We start from the raw sequence: 19530 nt of genomic DNA on the forward strand, positions 1-19530 counted from the left end.
CTCGGGGTAGAATCTATCCTTTATCTGTCCCAGAGACTCAATCCATGCAAGAGTACATCCAAGAGAACCTCCAAAAAGGATTTATCCGGAAGTCTTCGTCACCAGCTGGAGCCGGATTCTTCTTTGTCAGTAAGAAGGATGGTTCTCTATGTCCTTGTATTGATTAAAGAGGTCTGAACAAGATCACGGTCAAGAATCGTTATCCTCTTCCTCTGATCTCAGAACTTTTTGGTTGTCTTCAGGGGGCCAAAGTCTTCTCCAAACTAGATTTACGAGGTGCCTACAACCTAATTCGAATTCAAGAGGGAGATTTGCAATGCTCCAGCTGTTTTCCAAGAATTCGTCAATTATATCTTCCGCGACCTTCTCTATACCTGTGTAGTCGTTTATCTTGATGACATATTGATTTATTCTTCCAACTTGGAAGAGCATCGTACTCATGTTCTTCTGGTCCTACGACGCCTACGGAGGAATCATCTCTATGCCAAACTGGAGAAATGTCTTTTTGAAAAATCCAGTCTTCCTTTTCTAGGATACATTGTCTCTCACTAAGGACTAAAAATGGATCCAAGAGAATTGTCTGCGGTTTTGGATTGGCCTCGCCCTACCTGTCTGCGGGCTATTCAACGTTTTCTGGGATTTGCAAAATACTACCGCCAGTTCATCCCACATTTTTCTTCTGTGGTTTATCCCATCGTAGCTCTCACCAAGAAGGGCGCTAACCCGAAGTTGTGGTCCCCTGAGGCTGAGGAAGCTTTCTCCAGCTTAAAGTCTGCTTTTGCTTCAGGTCCCATGCTATTAAGACCGGATCCGGGAAAACCTTTTGCCTTGGAGGTTGATGCTTCCTCCATTGGAGCAGACACCATTCTTACACAGAAAAGTGCCAAGAGTAAAACTGTGACCTGTGGATTCTTTTCTAAAACGTTCTCGCCTGCGGAGAGAAACTACTCCATCGGAGATCGTGATCTGGTTGCTAAAAAGCTCGCCTTAGAGGAGTGGCGACATCTGTTAAAAGGATCTCCTCATCTGATCAGTATTTATTCTGACCACAAGAACCTCCTGTTCCTTCAGTCAGCCCAACGTTTGAACCCACGTCAGGCAAGGTGGTCGTTGTTCTTCTCTCGGTTTAATTTTTTCATTCATTTCCGTACAGCTAATAAGAATATCAGAGCTGATGCCCTCTCCAGATCTTCTGATGTGGTGGGTTTGGATCCTACTCCAAGACAGATTATCCCTCCTGATCGTCTGATTTCTGCAGCCCCTGACGATCTTGTACAGCAACCTCCTGGTAAAACTTTCATACTAGTCAGATTGAGACGCAAAGTTCTAAACTGGGGTAATTCTTCCTTATTGGCAGGCCATCCTGGAATACGCAAGACACTTCTTCTTATCTCCCGACACTATTGGTGACCACGTCTGAAACACGATGTCTCTAAATTTGTGCATTCTTGTACCACTTGTGCTCGAGATAAGACCTCCCGACAGAGACCCGCGGGACTTTTGCAGCCGTTGCCCATCCCTGAGATTCCAAGGACTCACATTGCTATGGATTTTATTACCGACCTCCCATCATCACACAATAACACAGTTATCTGGGTTGTGGTAGACCGGTTTTCTAAAATGGCTCATTTAATTCCTGTTCCCGTCTGCTCCACAACTGGCCAAGTACTTCTTACTTCATATCTTCCGTCTTTATGGTCATCCAGAAAACATTGTCTCGCACGGCGGAGTGCAGTTCGTGTCCAAATTCTGGCGAGCCCTCTGTCTTGGCATCAGTTTGGATTTCTCCTCTGCCTACCACCCCCAGTCCAATGGTCAGGTAGAAAGACATCTCCGGTTTTTATTGTTTTTGGTCATCATCCTAGGTCTCCTCTTCCGGTCCCAGTCTGCCCACAGGTGAGTCCCAGCCCGTCACTCACCTCCATCCCTGGCCTCTGAATCTCGGCTCCGACGCACGTGCCCCGGAGCACGCCGTGCTAGCACGCGCGCCGGAGCTTTGAAATTTAAAGGGCCAGTGCGCCCGTAATCAGTATTAACACCTGCACCATTATTATAAGTTTTAGCACCTCCCTAGTACCCTTGCCGGATCTTTGTTTGCCTTGTGCCTCAGAGAAAGCAGTCTTAGTGTTTCCTTGCCGTGTACCAGACCTTTGTATTCCGTGACCCGACCGTGTTTCTAGCCGCCAGCCTATTGACCTTCTGCTACCCTTCTGACTACGCTCCTGTGCCGCCTGCCCTGACCTCTAGCCAGCCTGACTACGTCCTGCCTATTCCTTCGGTGCCACGCTTCACCTCAGCCACCTGTGTGGTCCACTCGTGCCAGGGGTAGCCTGCCGCAGCAAGTCGAACCCGCTTTGCGGCAAGCTCTGGTGAAAACCAGTGGCACCTTAGACTCCGCTCCCTGGCATGGACCGCATCATCTTCCACACAGGTCCAGCGGATCCACTACATCACCCGCTTCAGACTACCGTGGAACTACGGATCTACTACTCCCTGGGTACCTGCCGTCTGCGGTGAGTCTTACAACTGTATTATTGCAGGAAGGTGGAAAATAAAGTCAGTAATAAAGTCCATTGCTAAGTGTGACCATGGTGTTTCCGGAATAGGCAAAGGCTGTAGGAGACCTGCTTGTTTCTGCCTAGGAGTAGCTCAAGAACGGACAAAATCTGTGACATCGCGTTCTAGGTTCAGCCACCAGTAATGCCGAGAAATAAGTTGAATTGACTTCCATACTCCAGAATGACCAGCCAGCAAGGAAGAATGTCCCCAATTCAAGACACTTCGTCTCAGTCAAGAAGGCACAAAAGATTTTCCAGGAGGAACTTGCAGAAGATTGACAGGCAGAGCAAAAATAAATCGCTCAGGAGGAACAATATGCCTAAGAGTCCATACCAATCACATCGGAGGATCTAGAAATGGCATTGGCTCTGATATTCTTGTCCGCAGGAAGCAAATGAATGAAGAAATTGAACCTTGAAAAGAAAAAGGGATCATCTAGCCTGCCGGGGATTCAGGCGCTGAAGGTATAAGAGTTTTTATTATCCGTATAGATGTTAACAGGATGAGGCGAACACTCCAAGAGATGTCGCTATTCCTCTAATGCCAGTTTAATAGTGAGAAGTTCCCGATCTCCAATTGAATAATTCCTCTTAGCAGGCAAAAAGGTCTTGGAGAAGAAGCCACAGGTTACAGTCTTGCCCTTGGAGGATTTTTGAGTCAGGATGGTGCCAGCTCCTACAGAGGATGCGTCTACCTACAGATAGAAGGGTTTCTCAGGATCAGGTGTAGAGAGAACTGGTGCTGAGGCAAAGGCAGATTTTAGTCAATTCTTAGGAGTCCAATTCTTGGGATCACAGTTCTTTTTGTGAGAGCCACAATCGGGGTGACCACAGAAATAAAATGAAGGAATGAACTGACCATAGTAATTAGCAAACCCCACAAAACGCTGAAGACCTTGACCAGACACAATGTAACCAAGAAAAGGAAGACTTGATCTCTTGAATAGGCACTTCTCAAGCTTGGCATACAGACGATTATTCCTGAGAACTGCTGGAGAACCTTCCGGACATGTGAGCGATGATCCTCCAAGTTGGATGAGAAGATCAGTATATCACAACACATGTGTAAAGAAAATCACGGAAAATGTAATTAACAAATTCTTGAAAGACAGCTGGAGCATTTCAGGGGCCAAATGGCATCACAAGAGATTCAAAGTGTCCATCTCGGGAGTTAAAGGCTGTCTTTCATTCGTCTCCTTCACGAATCCAAATGAGATTGTATGCTCCCCGAAGATCCAATTTGGAGGAAATCTTGGGTCCCCGAAGACGATAAAAAAGTTCAGAAATTAAAGGCAAAGGATAGTGATATTTGATTGTAATTTTGTTAAGTCCCCGGTAGTCAATACAAGGACAAAGAGAACCATCCTTCTTCCTGACAAAGAAGAAACCAGCTCCAGCTGGGGAGGAGGATTTATTGGAGGTTCTCTTGGATATATTTAGCCATGCTTCTCTGGAACTGACAAAGGATAAATTCTTCCCCGGGGAGGTGAAGTCCCTAGCTGTAAGTCAATAGGATAGTCATGAGTACGATGTGGTGGAAGAATTTCAGCCTTCTTTTCACTGAATACATCATAGTAGTCTTGATAAGAAAGAGGCAATCCCGACAAAGAAGAAGGCATATTGATATACTTAGGCAGGGTAGGCTCAAGTGTTTTTGGCAAAAGAATCCCAAGGTGGGTCACCTCACCAGACCTCCAGTCGAGGAGTGGAGTGTTACGTTGAAGCCAAGGAAGACCGAGAAGAAGCTCCGAAATACAGTGTGGAAGCACGTAGAACTAAATTTTTTCCTTATGTAACATACCCACTTGCCTAATGAGAGGTTCAGTGCAGAAAAGCACAGTACGGTTCAGGTTTTCTCCATTGACAGAGGAAATGTACATACGCTTAGCAAGTTGAGTCACTGGAAGAGGATGTTTATGGACCAGAGAGGCATCAATGAAATCTCCAGCGGAACTGGAGTCCAAAAAGGCAGAAGCGATGAAAGATGTCTTGGCTGGAGTATTAACTTGAACCGGCATGGTCAAACGAGGAGAGGTAGTATTCTCACCTAGGGACGCCTCTCTCACGAATCCTAGGTGCGAGTGTTACCCGGATGCTGAGGACATATAGAACAGTCTTTGAGAAAATGCTCCGGACTGGCACAATATAGGCAAAATTCTCATTATGTCGACAGGATCTTTCCTGCAGCGTTAAGCAAGACTGATCCACATGCATTGCCTCGTTGGCAGGAGACATAGGAGAGGGTAGAGGTGGATGCTGGAACAGACGAGGAAATCCCCGAATATGGACAAGTTCTCTTTCCCGAAGAAGTTCTTCCTGCCTCTCTGCAATACGCACATCAATTCGAGTGTCCAAATGGATAAGCTCACTCAGGGTAGATGGAGGATCTCATGTTGTAAGAACATACTTGATTGTACTATACAGTACTTTTTTTTAAAGAAAATGCCTCGTCGTTCCAAGCCAGTTCAGAAGCAAGAGTGCGGAATTGAACCGCGTAGTCGTCTATTGAGGAGTTCCCTTGACTGAGATTCAGTGGTGCTGTATCGGCTGAGGAGGACCGTGCAGGTCCTTCAAAAACATTGCAAAATTCTGAGAGAAAAACCTGCAGGTTAGAAGACACCGGATCATTACGATCCCAGAGAGGAGTAGCCCAGGCCAGGGTTTTACCAGACAATAGACTGACCACAAATGCCACTTTAGCTTGCTCCTTCAGAAACTGATCAGCCATGAGCTCCAAATGCATAGAGCATTGAGTCATGAAGCCTCTACACAACTTAGGCTTTCCTGTATACTTTGAAGGCAAGGGTAAACAAAGCTTGGATCCGGAAGGAGCTGCAAGCACAGGAGGAGACACAGGAGCAGGTTGCGGCTGCTGTTGCTGGTGCTGGGCGGCTAGAAGTTGTTTAATCATGGCAGTTAGTTGATAGAGTTGTTGCGCCTGACGGGCTAACTGCTGTGACTGTTGAGCCACGACGGTGGAGAGATCTGTAACATCAGGCAAAGGCACCCCAGTGGGATCCATGGCTGGATCTTACTGTTAGCGACAAGGAGGAAGTAGATCCGCTGATCTTGTGTGAATGATGGCTTAGGCCGTCTCCAGGAGCAGAGTCTAAGGTGCCGCTGGTTGTCACCAGAGCCCACCGCAAAGCGGGATGAACTTGCTGCGGCACCCAGGTCGCTACCCCTGACATGACTAGTTCACACAGGCTGCTGAGGAGAAAACGTGGTACAGGAGGAATCTGGCAACTTGTAGTCAGGATAGCAGAAGGTCAGTGCTGGCAGCATGGTAGCGAGAACAGGGACATAGCAAGAGGTTAGTAGGCAGGCGGCACAGGAGCAAGGTCAGGTCACGGAGCAGGTAGGTCAGGAACACGGTAAGGCAAGACACAATGAACGCTTTCACTAGGGCACTGGGCACAAAAAGACCTGACAAGAGGTAGAGGGAGGTGCACATACTTATAGAGAAGGGACAGGTGCACAAACTAATTAAGGGCACACATGCCTTTTAAATCTCAGAGCTCCGGCACGCTCGCGTGCCTTAGGAGGCGGGGACACGCACGCTGTCGGTGTGAGAACATGGAGGAAACAGAAGAGAGAGGAGGTGAGTGACGGCCCGAAATTCGCAAGCGGGCTTGTCCTGCGATGTGAATCCCGGGCCCGCCGGAGGACAGAGGGAGAGAGCACTTATGGCCAGTGTAACCAGCTGGAGCGCTTTCTGTAACAGCAGGTGAGCCCTGAGGACGTAAAGGGACTCAAGCTGGTAGGACTGTAGGATAATATCCCGTACTGGGACATCACACAAAATCTAAACATCTAGCTGAACCTCTGCTACACAGCTCTGCTGTTCCACAGTACCAGCTCTGCTAAAACATCTAGTAAGTCTTCCCTCTACTGACCCTGCTGCTGCACTCATTCTATTTAAAGTGGTATTCCAGGAATTATTTTTATTTGAATATGCTACAGGGGCTGTAAAGTTAGTGTAGTTCATAATATAGTGTCTGTACCTGTGTGTGTGACGGTTTTCTCACAATTCTTATGTGATTTTAACTCCAATATTTATTTTTACCAGCATACAAAATGACTGTTGTCTCAGAATTTTCCCAACATGCAATGCGGCCGAGACCTGAATAACTAGTCAGCTGATGACAGGGAGCCAGTCTGCTTCAATGGGTGGAGCGATCGCTTGATGGGAGGGAGATCAATCTGCAACTAATGCTACAGCTGTAGGTACCCTGGTTGAAAACCACAGGTCTTTTGATGGATGCAGCTCATTTATGTTTCAATGGGTGGGGTGGCGGATGTGTGGGAGGGAGGAAAATTGAATTGTGGAATTTGTAGTCAAAAGAAGAAAAGTCAAACAGGAAATACCAGTTCACAAAAAGCTAGCCACAGTGTTATGGTAATCTCACCACATGGCCATTTAGCCCCAAGACAAGCGCAGATCCTTCCTAAGCATGTCCATTACTGTCTGCCAGGTACATGCTAAAAACCCCTTATGGTGGATAACCCCTTTAACAGCTTTCCAAAGTGACTTGTAATATCATTTATAATCAGACATACACTTGAGTTCTAGTTAATCTCTGCCTCTCCCCGCTAACTTTCTTTTTTGCTCATATTTAGCATTAGTATTACATACTATGTATGTGATAGGTAGCTAGCTTCAGATTACACATTAATGACTGGCTGTCACGCATAAGTATTAGATACAATTCATCTACTAGATGATTATAAGCTCAAATGACATCTGACTTTCACCTCTGACTTTCTTGTATTGTATGTACAACTAGCTAAAGAGATTACAAACTCAAATGTCTGACACTCGCCTTTGACTTTTTTCCCACTGGTCAGGGTCACATGTCAGCATCAAGGGTTAGAGCAAGAGATTAGTCTCAGGAGAAGACTCAGATGTCAGTCACCTATACTGTAAGTTGTATGCTGCAGAATCAGATATTAGTCATAGGTTGGCATAAAACTCAGTTATTACGGTCATTTATCAGAGTCAGATATCAGAGTCTTATGTCAGCTTCAAGGGTCAGAGTCAGGTATCAAGTTTCAGAGTCACATATCAGGATAAGATGGCAAATGTAATGGTCAGGTATAAGAATCACGTGTCAGCGTTAGTAATTTGTCTTAAATGTTCAGTAATATGGTGTTTGACTTTGACAATTGAGTATGCCCTACTATGGACCCAATATTACTGCTGGACAGTCAGTGGCTATCTGGCAATACTGGGAGTAGTTGTTTTGCAACAGCTGGAGGCTCCGTTTTGGAAACCGTGGCGTACCAAACGTTTTTCATTTTCATTGGGGAGGGGAGGGGGGCTATGTAGGGGTATGTGTATATGTAGTGTTTTTTACTTTTTATTTTATTTTGTGTTAGTGTAGTGTAATGTAGTGTTTTTAGGGTACAGTCACACGGGCGGGGGTTCACAGTAGTTTCTCGCTGGCAGTTTGAGCTGCGGCAGAAAATTTGCCGCAGCTCAAACTTGCAGCCGGATACTTACTGTAAACCTCCGCCCATGTGAGTATACCCTGTACATTCACATTGGGGGGGGGAGAGAACATCCAGCGGTTGCAAAACTACAACTCCCAGCATGTACGGTCTATCAGTGCATGCTGGGAGTTGTAGTTTTGCAACAGCTGGAGGCACACTGGTTGTGAAACACCGAGTTTGGTAACAAACTCAGTGTTTTGCAACCAGTGTGCCTTCAGCTATTGCAAAAGCTACAACCCCCAGCATGTACGGACAGTGGAAGGGCATGCTGGGTCTTGTAGCTATGCAACAGCTGGAGGCATACTACTTTGGCTGGGGATGCTGGGGATTGTAGTTAACAGCTGGAGACACACTCGTTTGCTACTTAACTCAGTGTGCCTTCAGCTGTTGCAAAACTACAACTCTCATCAGTCACCGACAGCCAACGGGCATGCTGGGAGTTGTAGTTATGCAACCAGCAGATGCACCACTACAACTCCCAGCATGCACTTTAGCTGATTGTGCAAGTTGGGAGTTGTAGTTATACAACAGCTGAAGGTACACTTTTCCATAGAAAAAAATTGCCTCCAGCTGTTGCAAAACTATAAGTCCCAGCATGCCCATAAGGGAATGCTGAGAGTTGTGGTGGTCTGCCTCCTGCTGTTGCATAACTACAGCTCCCAGCATGCCCTTTTTGCATGCTGGGAGCTGTTGCTAAGCAACAGCAGGAGGCTGTCACTCACCACCAACGATCCACGCTGCAGGTCAGTCCCTCGTCGTTGCTGCCGCTCCTGGGGCCCCGATCTCAACATTGATGCCGGGGATGGGGGTCCCCAGCTCCCGGGGTCCACGTCCCGCACCCGCTCACGTCCTCCGGAAGAGGGGCGGAGCGGGTTGCGGGAGTGAAACCCGCAGCAGGCGCCCTGATTGGTTGGCCAGGAAACCGGCCGACGAATCAGGGCGATCGTGAGGTGGCACCAATGCCACCTCCCCCCTGCTGGCTATGGCTGTTCGGGGCCGATTGTTCGGGGCCACCTCATCCCTGCTGGCTATGGCTGGAGACCCGATTGACCCGGAATCTGCCGCAGATCGCAGGACTGAATTGTCCAGCGGTCTGCGGCCATCGCCGACATGGGGGGTCATCATGACCCCCCTGGGCGATATGCCGCGATGCCTGCTGAACGATTTCAGCAGGCATCGGCACCGGCTCCCCTCTGGCTAGCGGCGGGGGGGCCGGGATTTGACAGGACGTACTCAAACGTCCTGAGTCCTTAAGGACTCGGAAAAGGGGCCGTTTGAGTACGTCCTGCGTCCTTAAGGGGTTAAAGGGGTATTCCAGGATTTTTTTTTTTATTTGACTATGATACAGGGGCTGTAAAGTTAGTGTAGTTCATAATATAGTGTCTGTACCTGTGTGTGACGGTTTTCTCACAATTCTTCTGTGATTTTCACCCCTATATTTATATTTAACAGCATACAAAATGACTGTTGTCTCTGATTTTTCCCAGCTTGCAATGCGGCCGAGACCGGACTCACTAGTCAGCTGATGACAGGAAGCCTGTCTGCTTCAATGGGTAAAGCAATCACTGCAACTAATGCAACAGCTGTAGGCCACCTGATTGAAAACAACAGGTCTTTGAATGGATGTAGCTCATTTATGTTTCAATGGGTGGGGTGGCTGATGTCTGGGAGGGAGGAAAATTGAATTGTGGGATTTGTAGTCAAAAAAAGAAAAGTCAAACAGGAACTACAAGTTTACAAAAAGCTAGCCACAGTGTTATGGTAATCTCACAATGTAGCCATTTGCCCAAGACAAGCGCAGATCCTTCCTAAGCATGTCCATTACTGTCTGCCAGGTACGTACTAAAATCACCTTATGGTGGATAACCTCTTTAATCCATACTAAATGATAAGATCCCTGTTGTTTTTAAATGTACCCATACATACAGATATTAATTTATTGTTTGCCCACTATAATAGCCATTGCTTTACTCCAAACTCAATTGAATCATGGTAAATAATCTGGTACATGGCATAGAATTATTTTGTAAGGTTCTGGATGAGGGGTAATTGAATTACTCAAGGTAGGTTATCTTCCGGCTGTGAGAAAGCTGTGATAAAATATTTCCGGGTGGGACTAGACACACGTTGCTGTAGCAAGTAGGAGTGAAACACACACCTTACAGAAGTGGGCGGTAATGGTCAGAAATCCAGCTGGAGCAGGCAGGAGCAGAATCTTCTTATTTTATTATTCTTTTCTGTCATCCACATTGTATCTATTTATACTCGATTTTTTTTTTTTTACCACTCCTGCTATCTCTACTCCAGCAGATATCCCAGTTAGATAGAAGCTGAGGACTGAACTCCCCTTTTTTACTGTCTACCTTTGTGTTTGCATACTACTGATAGAATTTGTGATGGGACATCGCACTACGTGCACTGCCCATGGAGATGACTGTGCCCCTGCTTGAAAAGATGGCAGAGCAGTACAAGAAGAAATAATAGGGGCTGAAGTTGAAATGGGCACAAAGATGCAAGGCCTATTATGGAGGAAGCTGGCTGCTGACGGTCCGGACGTTGGTACGGGAGAGCGCAAAATAAGGGGAGCATGAAAGATTGCAGGACAACGGCAAGAATTAGAGGGGTTATAGAAGTAGATTTTTTGCTTTCCAGCTGTTGCAAAACTACAACTCCCAGCATCACTCAGCCTGGGCGTATTGGGAATTATAGTTTTGCAATAGCTGAAGAGCCACAGGTTGGAAACCACTGGTTTGTAGTTATTTACACACTCAGTGTAATGTTTCAAGAATGATGGACACATCTTCAAGGATACTTTCCCATAGTTTCAGACAATGTGAATGACTTACTATATCTCTCTTTAGTCATCCTGACTGTGCAACTGCTACTTTAAAAGAAAAATGGATACCGCACAAGGTAATTGGCATCAGTGAGTACTTAAAAAATAAAAGAAAGTATTGGTACTTGGTCTTTAAAAAATGGTATCTGGACAACTTTAGTCCTAATAACTTTTGGTGATAGTTTTGTTAGATTTTTATGAGCACATCTCTTGACACTATCAGAACATACTTTGAACGTCTTACTTTATATTGTTGGATTAATATTGCCTTTATCGTATATCTGGAGATTTTTGCATAGTCATGTTTCCTAACCTTGTTAAAAACTTAATAAAACAGTTTGTAAATAAAAATACTGCCACTCAAGAGTGACCGAGGGGAGAATGCAAGGAATGAGCAGTGTCGTCCACTAAAGGGAAGCCCCTTTAATAATGGTTAAGCAGTATATTCTGCTGGCAACTAGCTTTGGGAATGTAATATGTGCTTCTAGTGTTCTCAGAAAACCTTGAATTTCTGCCAGCTGCTTTAGAAGCTTATTTGTCATGAAAGATTTCTCACACAGTCACACGCAACAGCCAACACTTATGTTATGTAAGGAAACTTTGCCTAGCATAATGTCATATTTATAGTCTGACCACAAAAGATAAGTGCTTGAAAACAGAAAGTTTTCTTCTCTTCTAGCCAGCCCCTACAGTGATATGACACTCTCTCTTTGTAGTCAGAACTTCTTTGTACATAAAATCAACAGACCATAAGCGGAAAGTACAGGAATTTTTAACATGTAATGACTTTTTTTTTAAATGTATTTCAGTCATTCTGCCAAATGGGGCTCACAATTAAATTTTGCTATAATAGATACGGCCACATGGTTTCCTTGGATTTCCATGCACAACAGGCCAAACTGGTTTTAACTGGCATATTGGGACCAGTGAGGCCGTGCTTGCACATAGTTATTTTTGGCTGCATTGTCAGCCTTAAACTGCCGTATTTCATGCAAAAATGGCTGAACATTTGCAGACGCCATTTTTTTGTTTTCTGTTATTTTGAAAGTGTAAATGATGGAAATAAAATCTAACTTTTGTTGACATATTATAAGAATTTCTAATCTGTAATTTGATGCCTTTTGGAGATTTTTCCATCTTTCCTTGGCTTCTTTATGTACATTAATACAATTTTTTTACCTGGGGAGCCCAAACTTTTGATCCCCACTGTACTACTACTCCCATAATGAAACAGTGTACTACATAAAAAATTAAAAAGAAAAAAAGAAAAAAAAGTTAAACACACACACACACACATATTATAAAAGAATTTATTAAACTTTTGTTATAAAGAAAAACATTTAGTTAAATAAATTTTTTTACATCCCTACTGCATCCTTTTTTTTATTTTTATTAAATTTTTTTTGGTACCCAACTAATTTTGTACAAAAAACGCCAAAGGGGACAAAAAAGACAAATTCCACACAAAGGTAAAAACACAAGAAAACAAAAAAAACACCAAAATGCAGGGAAAAGCAGAGACAGTTTTTCTGGTGTTTTTTTTGGCAGTTTTAAGCCCAAAAAAACACAGGGCAAAAACCTCAGGGGAATTCTAGCTTAAAGGCTATAAATACTGCAACCAAACCTGCCAGTTTACCATGCATTTAATTTTATGTCCATCCAAATCATGGCCTTAAAGGGGTACTCCAGCGCTTAGACATCTTATCCCCTATCCCCGTGATCTTGCACGCCACACCCTGTTAAAATCAGTCCCCGGAGCATTGTGACGTCACGGCTCCGCCCCCGTGTGATGTCACGCTCCGTTCTGTCAATGCAAGCCTATGGGAGGGGGCGTGACAGCTGTCAAGCCCTCTCCCATAGACTTACATTGAGGGGGCGGGGCGTGATGTCACACGGGGGGGTGGAGTCGTGATGTCACAATCTTCCGTTCCCATGGTCGAGAGCCAGAACCTCCTGCGCTGCCGGAAGCAGATACAGGTGGGTGCTGCATGCTATATTGCGGGGGTCCCCAGCGGCAGGACCCCCACGATCAGACATCTTATCCCCTATCCTTTGGATAGGGGGATAGCATGTCAAGGGGTGGAGTACCCCTTTAAAATTAATGTATGTATTGTAGAATGTGACCCTTCTTTCATTTTTTCTCGAATCTATTTTTAAAACAACAGGAAATCGCATAGAAACCATAGACAAGGTGGACATAGTATGTGTTACGAACACTGCGTCGGTGATTCATTCTGACCGTGAGCGCTCCCCTCCTCCTGTTACCGGCAGCTCTGATACTCGCTGTGTGGGATGCATGCAAGTCCCAGGCATCTCCTTACCCCATGTTGTCTCTGGCTCCTTTCTGTCTGTGCATCATCGGTGCACGCATCCCCATCCCTTAGGTCACGCACGCTCCGGCGCTATGTGATTTAAAGGGCCAGTATGCCCTTAATTGTGGTTTCCTATAATTAATCTATAAGAGTCAGCACTTCCCTTTCCCTGTGTCGGATCATTGTTTGCCCTAGTGCCATTGAGAAAGGGTTTCCCTGTTTTGCCTACCTGTGTTCTCACCTACTGTTCTGTGACATGAACTTGCTCCTGTGTCGCCTGCCTATTGAACCTCCTGCTACCTTCCTGACCACGTACCTTGCCGCATGCCCTGACCATCTGCTATCCTGACTACGAGTTGCCAGTTCCCTCTTGTGCCATGTATCTCCTTAGCAGCCTGTGTGGACGAGTCGTGACAGGGGTAGCAACCTGGGTGTCGCCTGCTGCAGCAAGTCCATCCCGCGGGCTCTGGTGAAAACCTGCAGCACCTTAGACTCTGCTCCCTGACACGCCCCAAGCCATCATCCACAAAGGTATAGTTGATCTACTACCTCCATGAGTGTAACAGTATGCAATAATGACTATGATGGAGCAGCCCACAGGCCACAATACAAAAAAAGGTGCATACAATAAAAGCTTATGAGGAGAGAATGGTTAATAAGCGTTCTTTTAGAATTGAGAAGGAGGTGTAGAAAGAGAGGGAAAAGGGGGGAAGGGGTGTCACGGAAAGGGAGGTAGGTGAGAATGGTAGGGGGGGGAGATAAGAAAGAAAAAGAAAAAGAAGAGGAAAAAAAAAGAGGAGGGGGAATAGATAAAAGAACATAGCAAGTAAATTCAATGAACAGGTGGATCTCAAATCAATAACAGAGAAGAGATGGACCCAATATAAGTAAGGGTGTGAATAAGACAATTAAATGAAGAATCAAAATGTGAAAACAAAATACAAAAAAGAGTGTGTCAACCATGTATCGAATAATGCAGGCTAGTGGTAGGACGTAGGCCTCAGTTAATCCTCCAGGTTTGTGGGTGGGGGAGAGGGATGGGGGATGAGGGGAGGTCAATTAGGATGAGGAAAGTGGCAGAACAGGTGGGGTTATTACAGGATTAGTTAAAAGATACATTTTCCGAGCAGCTCAGATGTTGAGAAAGGTGCCATGGTTTCTCAACTCCCTGCGCGCCAACTCCTCCATTCTACAAATATGATCTACCTTATTCATCCCAGTAGAATTCATGGGGGTTCTGTGGATCGTCAATTGGCAGGTATTAGAAGCTTGGCAGCAGTCAGCATGGCTGTTGCTAGATCAGATTTTTTTCAAAGTTGAACGCCGCATCTAAAGTGAAAGTAAAGCAGTGCCAGTTAGCTCAGGGAGCTATTTGGGATCGCCGTGGGGAAATTGCGGCATCCCAAACAGCTTACAGGACAGCTGGAGGGTCCCTACCTGCCTCCTCACTGTCCGATCGCCGAATGACTGCTCAGTGCCTGAGATCCAGGCATGAGCAGTCAAGCGGCAGAATAATTGATCAATGGTTTCCTATGAGAAACCATTGAACAATGTAAAAGATCAGTGTGTGAAGTGTTATAGCCCCCTTTGGGAGCTATAACATTGCAAAAAAAAGTGGAAAAAAAAGTGAATAAAGATCATTTAACCCCTTCCCTAATAAAAGTTTTAATCACCCCCCTTTTCCCAATAAAAAAAAAACTGTGTAAATAAAAATAAAAATAAACATATGTGGTATCGCCGCGAGAGGAAATGTCTGAATTATAAAACTATATTGTTAAGTAAACCGCATGGTAAATGGCGTACGTGCAAAAAAATTCAAAAATCCATAATAGCGTATTTTTGGTAAATTTTTATATCATAAAAAAATTAATAAAAAGTGATCAAAAAATCCAATCAATACATAAATGGTACCGTTAAAAACTCATAGGGCCCATACGCAGAAAAATATAAAAGTTATAGGGGTCAGACGATGACAATTTTAAACATATACATTTTCCTGCATGTAGTTATGATTTTTTCCAGAAGTACGACAAAATCAAACCTATATAAGTAGGGTATCATTTTAACCGTATGGACCTACAGAATAAAGAAAAGGTGTCATTTTTACTGAAAAATTTACTGCGTAGAAACGGAAGCCCCCAAAATTACAAAATGTTTTTTTTCTTTAATTTTGTCACACAATTATTTTTTTTTCCGTTTCACAAAAAATAAGCCATCATATGGATTTTTAACTGCAAAATTGAAAGGGTTATGATTTTTAGAAGGTAAGGAGGAAAAAACAAAAGTGCAAAAACTGGAAAAACCCTTCATCCCCAAGGGGTTAAAAATACTTATTTAGTTAAAAAGTTTGAGATTTCTTTAAGCAATACAATAATAGAAAAGTATGTAATCATGGGTATCATTTTAATCATCCTGACCCACAGAATAAAGAAAACATGTCATTTTTACCGTAAATTGTACAGCGTGAAAACTAAACCTTGCAAAATTTGTAAAATTCTAGTTTTCTTTTCAATTTTGCCACACAAATAGTATTTTTTTTGGTTGCGCCATACATTTTATGGTAAAATGAGTGATGTGATTACAAAGGACAACTGGTTGCGCAAAAGACAAGCCCTCATACTCGTCTGTAGAGGAAAATATAAAAGTTATGATTTTTAGAAGGCGAGGAGGAAAAAAAACGAAAATGCAAAAATAAAATACCAAAATGGGCTTGGTCCTTAAGGGGTTAAACAGGGATTCTGGTCTTGAGTCTTGGACCAGAGCACTCTGGATCAAGTTTTTATTAAGAATACCTCTGTACTTTACTTCTTTCCACTGTCCTTCAACCCTGACCAGTCTCCATCTCCCAGCTGATGAAAAACACCCCTACAGCAAATATGCTGTCAACAGCATTTCTTACTCCAGACATAGCACCTAGAATTGAGGCCAAACACTTTAATCTTGGTTTCATCAGACCAGAACATCTTATTTCTAACATTTTGGAAGTTTTAAATGCTACTTTGCAAACCCAAGACAGGCTTTCTTGTGTTGTTTACTGAGGAAAAGCTTCTTTCTGGCCACTCTGTCCTGAAGCCCAGATTGGTGGAGTGATGTAATGATGGTTGACCTTCTGGAAATTTATCCTATCTGCACATAGGATCTTTGACGCACATCCAGAGGAACCATTGTATTCTTGGTTACCTCTCTTGCCAAGTTCCTTCTCTCCATATTACTTAGTTTGGGGGCAGCCAGATCTAAGAAGATTGACCCAATCCAGCAGAACTGCTTACTTTCCTCTCCACACAGACAATGGGATCCATCGTGAGCAAGGCTTGGGTAGGCTGAAACATTGGGTTCTTTTTTAAATGAGAACATTTTATTAAAGTTTTTTTTTTGCATACAAAACAGAAAAAAACACATTGACAAACCAAAACAGTCCCCCGCCCCACCCACCCCCACAAACAATATCTCCCCCAGGCCAATAGAACAAATAGAAACTACAGCACTGTGTTTTACCATATAAAGGAGTCACCAAGAATTAAATGGATGAGCCTCATTAATCATGTTAGGGGCAGGAGATTAACAGACAGGGCATAGGAAAAAAAAGATGATAAGAAAGAACGTTAAACAAAGGAGCCACAGCACATTGAAGCTGCCACAGAACAGGGACAAAGCAACACATATAGACTAACGAATGGGGGACACAAAAAAAAACCACATAAAACAGGGACAAAGCCAGCAAGGTAAACATCAGCCAACTGACCAGATCCTCTAGGGATACCCATTCCATGCAAAAAGGCCTCCATTGGAGTATGTTGTAAATATGTGGAAGCCAACCTAGATGGCGTCAAACTTCCCCACAGCCCTCCGTTTAACATAGACCACCTTCTCCAAGCGCATAACATGATGCAGTATAGATATCAATTCAGAGAGGGTGGGAGGAGAGGCTTACAGAGAATCCTACAAATACCCATATATACCCTGCTATCCTAATCAGGACCCTCCAGGCAGCCCAACACACAAAGCAATGCAGAGAAAGGAAGAAGGATACTCTAAACTTGCCTAATTAAATGTAACACCTCCCTCCAGAATAACGTAAGATGTGTACAGTCCCATATCACATGTAACAGATGGGCATCAGGTAGAGAACAACCAATGACAACAGGAGTCCGGTCGAACACCAATTCTATGGAGAAAGGCAGGGGTCCGGAACACTCTATGTAAAAAGAACAACTGGGAGAGACGATGAGCCTCTGACACTGCAAGCCGTGGAGTCATAGACAACACCTGAGCCCACTGTTCATCCAAGATAGGACCAATATCTAATTCCCACTTCTCTTTAACAGTCGAGGGGTAGGCTCTATGATAAGAGAAAAGCAATTCACTATACAAAATGAAATCACCCCCTTTGTAGAATCATGTGTGAGCAATCCATCCACCTCAGTCGAAGGGCCAATAGAAACATTCCTAAACTGTCCTTTTGAGTCCTAAACTGGGTGGCCAGGGTGTTTCGTAGCTGCAAAACAACTGCGGCAGAGCAAACTCCTCACGGAGTTGGGCAAAGGACTTCAAAGCTCCCCCTGCATATAATTGAGACAGATACAGAACCCCCTGGGAGGATCAAAGAGAAGAATCTAGGAGAGCGCAAAGCTCAGGCAGATTAGGATTATTCCAAAGGGGTGAGTATGTAACATAGGTAGTATACTGAAGAAGGGATCTACATTTCATCCACACCTTACTTGTGAGAGTAAACGTAGGCACCATATCTGGAGTTTTCGTTTTTACAGCAATTTCGAGCAAGTAAACAGGCGTCACCCCCCCCCCCCCCCAAATGCTGGGACACTAACTGACCCATCCGCCCCATAGTAGCGTACATGGCCCACCCCTTCAACTGTTGAATCTGTGTGGCTAGGAAATATAACAACGGATTAGGAACAGAGAGGCCCCCCTCTTCCTTACCACGTTGTAACATCTCAAGATGTATCCGGGCAGATTTACCATTCTACATAAATTCCCGATAAAGGGACTAAATTCTAAGAAAATACTTCATAGGGATTCAGATTGGGGAGTTATGCAACACATACATAAACTGTGGCATCGGGACCATCTTGACAAGATTAGACCTACCTGCAATAGAGAGAGGGAGCTTACGCCACGTGGCTACCTTAAGAGCACTACAATCTAATAAAGGCACTAGATTAAGAGCAATGTAGCTAGAGGGAGAGGCCGTAATCATAATACCCAGGAATTTGAATTGAGTTACTACTGGTATGCCCACCTTAGCAATCTCTGGGATTGGTAGCAAGGGGTCTAAAGGAAGGATAATGGATTTATCCCAGTTAATGGCCAGGCCCAAAAATCCACTGCTCAATGAAATGCATCAGCGGAGGAAGAGAATGAGCAACATCACCCAAGAAAAGAAGCATTTCATCAGCATACAGGGCTATGTATTCATCAAGGGCATCATATTGAAATCCTCTAAACTCCACTGATGATCTAACCAACACGGCTAGAGGTTCTATGGCTATGGCAAAGAGGAAGGGAGATAAAGGACACCCCTGGCACGTGCCTCAACCCAGAGGAAAAGAGTGAGAGAGTAGACCATTAGCCCTAATCCTATCCCACGGGGCAGCATATAACAACTGAACCCATGTCAGAAACTGAGGACCAAAGCCCATTTCACTCCACAGAAATCGCCACTTGACGCTGTCAAAAGCTTTGGCAGCGTCGAATGAAAGCACTGCCCTACCAGCTGGCCCCCTCCGGCACCAACTAAAAATTCAGAAAGAGCAATCTGATATTATCAGCCGTGGACTTGCCAGGCATAAACCCAGTCTGATCACCATGCACCAGAGTAGAAATCACCCCCAGCAACCAGTTCGCAAGTACCTTAGCCAACAATATAATATCTAAACACAACAGTGAGGTTGGTCAGTAGGAACCCGCCAAAAGTGGATCCTTTCCAGGCTTCAGCAATAGCACTATGATAGCCTCTCACCTCCATGACGAAGGACATCCCGAAACATGCGTTGGGGTGGCATCACTCCAGCAGAGCACCGCATGTTGTTCTTTTGCACCTTATTGTTATGTATGTATTCTCTGTTTGCTCTACCATGGGTTAGTGGGCGAATATTTTGCCTGGAACCACATATAGTTCATGTACATGGGAATACTTACCTTGTAATATTTTCTATAGATCTGGAGTGGCGCTCATTTTTCTCATCCAGTGGAATTTCTTCTTCCCTTGTGATATATTTAATGCTCATTCGTATGCTTTTAATGTATACCAATAAAATATATATTTTTTATGATGAAAAAGTGACTCTGTCCACTCTTTGTGAATAATAAACCT

Source organism: Hyla sarda, chromosome 3 (assembly GCF_029499605.1).
Source record: "Hyla sarda isolate aHylSar1 chromosome 3, aHylSar1.hap1, whole genome shotgun sequence".
Taxonomy (NCBI): Eukaryota; Metazoa; Chordata; class Amphibia; order Anura; family Hylidae; genus Hyla; species Hyla sarda.